This window comes from Saimiri boliviensis, chromosome X, assembly GCF_048565385.1.
Source record: "Saimiri boliviensis isolate mSaiBol1 chromosome X, mSaiBol1.pri, whole genome shotgun sequence".
NCBI classification, from domain to species: Eukaryota; Metazoa; Chordata; class Mammalia; order Primates; family Cebidae; genus Saimiri; species Saimiri boliviensis.
This window is the reverse complement of record NC_133470.1, coordinates 86,179,416-86,183,140: the sequence shown is the minus strand read 5'-3', so window position 1 is coordinate 86,183,140 and position 3,725 is coordinate 86,179,416. Positions and strand designations below refer to the sequence as shown.

The following is a 3,725-nucleotide window of genomic DNA, read 5'->3' as shown; positions in this document are numbered from 1 at the left end:
ACCTCCAGGTCTGCTTTTAGTATGCTGGCTCCAAGATCTTTCTTTTTCTTTTTGTCACCTGAGAGACATGGTGCAGTGTTAAGAAGAGACATGAAGTACCAGTCAGGTCAGCGTCAGGCTTGGGGGAGTGGGAACAGCATGGGCTCTAAAGAATTCAGACCAAGGGTCTGGTTCCAGACCTGTTCCCTACTAGCCACGTGATCCTGGAAAATATCCAAGAAATGTCCTGTTATTACGTCCCAATTCACAAGCCCTGTGAGCCTTGGATTCTTCGTCTTTGAGCAAATGTGATAAGCCCTGTCTAGTAGGACTGTTGGAGTGTGTGTAATGTAGGTGAAGCACCTGGCTCAGGGCCTAGTGTAAATTAGAAGGAAGTTTCATCCACAAAAGTCAGGAAGTGGTTGCCTCTTACAGAATGTACTTCAAAATTTGGGTATATGAGAGTTTTCTCCAGCCAGATGCTACTCAAAGCTCCTAGGATTTGAGTCAAAGACCAACTTCTTCCTTTGCTCTCATAAGCTTTTCCATGCAAACCACTATTTTCATTCATTTTATTACCACCAGAAATCTAACCCTTGCTTACAATTGGTCAAATTACACCTGAGATAAGCTAGTTAGAATTCATTTTTGATAGAGTCAGCTCTAGTTCTCCATCAGGCAGAAAAGCAACTGGCCAGTGGCTTCTGAGTGTGCTTCCCAGGGAGATTCACGCTTCTCTCTCAGAAAATGCTTTCAAATGATGAGTGTCCATCACCTAGCTCTTACGCTGTGTTCAGCAGCACTGGGAAAAAAGCACAGGACGGTATCCATTCTTGCCCCACTACTCTCTGTTCATCCACCATCAAAAAGGAACTGCTCAGAGCAGTTTTCCATTATGGGCTTTTCTCACACCCTCTGAGATTCTGATCCTGAACACCCCACCTACCCGATTCATTAGAATCAGCTTCTTCCGAAGAAACTACAGTTTCCCAAAGCCCAAAAGGCCCCACATAGGGCATTTACACGTGGATCACTCTCACCTAGAGCCCCACACCCTCACTCTTCTCCTACTTTTCCTCTACATCTTAGAGGACTCCTCACCACCTCAATTATATGACTGTAGCTCCTAGAGTCTACTACCCTCTGGGTAGGGTGAGTCTGGCTTACCTTAGCATCTCCACTACTAACCCAGGGCGTTCCACAGATCAAATGCTCAGTGCATAGAGAAGAAATGAGCCAGAGAACAGAGAGAATTATTTATTCAGATTTAATTTCTCTTACATTCTCAAAGAAGCCAAGGAACTCCAGGTATGCACATATTTTTTTAAAGTTTTACAGGACAGACTGAGTATAAGGCAATAATTATTATGTCCTTCTCCCTATAGGAGTCCTCTGGCTGTCCCATCTCTCACCCAGGAAGCCACGTGATATCAACAACTATTTTGATATAAAAATTCACATAGCACAGTAACTTTTAGACACGTGGGTACCACTCAGGTTATCTTAATTTCTGAATCTCATCAATTTTACTGCTAATACATTCATATTTCTAAGTGAATACTTACTCTACTGCTGTTACTTTGTCCCAATTCACAAAATAGAATGCATTTCCCAATATGAATAAAAAACAAGACTTTTACTCCTAAACTATGTAAACAGCAATATGTGTGACTACCGTCATTCATAAATTTGGATGCTGAAATTCATTCCACCATCCATTAAAAGGAACATTTGAACAATTCCAAAACAAAGATAAATCTCAACATCACCCAATAGAACAGAAACCCACTAACTACTAAGAATGCTGACTGCTCTTCAAAGAATGAAGAATGGGCCTCATGTCAAATAAGGCAGGGTAAACTACTGGACAGGGCCCTGGAAAGCACACTGGCCCAGTGCTCCTCCCACTGGCCTTGGGTGCAACTCATGCCCAGACTCCCTCTCCCTCCTCTCTCAAAGCCTCTTCATACCAGGGTGGATAGGAAATGCGACCTCTTGCAATGACCTTGACAACATGCTCCAAGGCTTCTATGCAGCTGGTTTCAGCAAGCCCCCTTGAACCCCACAGTAACTCATAGCATGTGGGATCACCGCCGGGCACCTTCAGATAGTTTTCCTTACCCAATCTTGGATGAGCAGCTTTCTGGGTTCCCCAAAGACACTGTTCTCTCTCCCAACATACACCTCCATCACACTCAGCTGCTCCCAGATTTCCTCCTCAGGAGCACATTTGCCCTGGATTGAAATCATGCCCAGACAATTATCAGGAGGCCTGTCTTGAGGAGGCCTGTCTTGGGCATGCTCTGATTATTATCAACCACAGGCCATCATAGGAGAGGCCCAGGCAGGTGACAAGGGTGTAGGTGTTGCTGGTGGGGTCCACTTCCTTCACGTCAATGCCAGAGATCAGCTGCATGGACTTAGAGGCTTTGTTGAAGATCACAGGAAAGAGGTGCTTGTAATTTTTGGTGACACTCTCCAGCATTTCTGCCTTTGTGACCAGCTCCTTGGCTCAATACTTAAGAAGCAGAAAATGAATCAAGTCAGCCACCTTCCTACCGAGTGCTGCTCAGAACACAGACTCCAGGTCAGGAGAGGTGTTTTGCCCCTCCTCTTCTTGGTTCCTGGAGCCCTCAATGGATTGCCTCCATAGAGTGAAATTGATGGCAGTGGGAAAGGCAGAGGCTCCCTAAGGACTCTCGAGAGGACTTTGTGACCCAGCAGCAGGCACATCCTCCAGGGTTCCTGGGACCAGAGTAGAGGAAGAGGAGGTAGCAACAGGAGCCTGAGCATCCGTCAGGCCCAGGGCTGCTTCTTGGGCCTCAGGGCCTTCCTCAGGCTTGCAGGATTGACTCTTCTGCTCAAGAGACATGATAATTCTGGTCAGGGCAGCAGTCAGGAGTGTGGGCAATGGAGACCCGCAGGCCTGGAGAGAGAGGGAGTGTGTGAGAGGCCTCAGCTGAGAACCGAACCTTGGAGGCTCTAGCAAAGGCTTACTTACAGATCTTCTCCTTTGGTGCTCCTCTAGGGCCTTCTAGGGATCCTCTGGGGCTTCCTAGCCATTCTGGTCAGCCTGTCCCCTGAGAACCTGAAGAAAAAAGTGAGAGGGCACCTCAGGGTACAACAGGAAAGCAGAGGCTGATTCTGCAGGACTGACAGTAGGGAGGATGAGGCCAGGCACTCTGGAGTCCCATGTCTTCTGGGACATTGAGGGACATTAGTGTGCATTCAGTTCATTGCTGGCACTAGACATCTGTACCTCTTTTTCTCTGTGACCTGAGGATGCTGCCTCAGATCAAGACCTCAGTATCTATTTCCTGGAGCTCCTGGAAGAGGAATCCATGGGCCTTCAGGCTCCCACTCCTAACAGGAAGGTAGGCTGGACTTCATGAGGCCCCCACCCTCTTGGGGTGGATGGTCCCCTCTGTGCTTAAGAAAGGACCTCGCCTTTCTCCTGGCAAGACCTGGATCCCATCCTTTTGCTGGCCTGAGAAACTCAGATCAAGGGTTCGCATCCCTGATGGGGAACAGGATATGAGGAGACACATCTGGCCTCATGTGCCCAGGTCCTCCTGGGTAGGACAACAAGAGATGCTGAAATTCTTTAGAATCCATGTGTCCTGGGTGAGGAACCTGCTTGGTCCTCACCTTGTCTCCTGGCAGGACCTAAAACACTCCCTCTATTGACCTGAGTGCAGCCCCCTCAGACCGAGGCCTCCCAATCCCTGACACCAGTGATCTCAGGG

General features: G+C 47.8%; 1 pseudogene; it reads right to left on the bottom strand.

Annotated features, from left to right (window-relative positions):
- Positions 1-1,903: 1,903 nt before the first annotated feature.
- On the bottom strand, positions 1,904-2,851 carry LOC101037044 (melanoma-associated antigen 4-like; annotated as a pseudogene).
- Between the last annotated feature and the right edge of the window lie 874 nt (positions 2,852-3,725).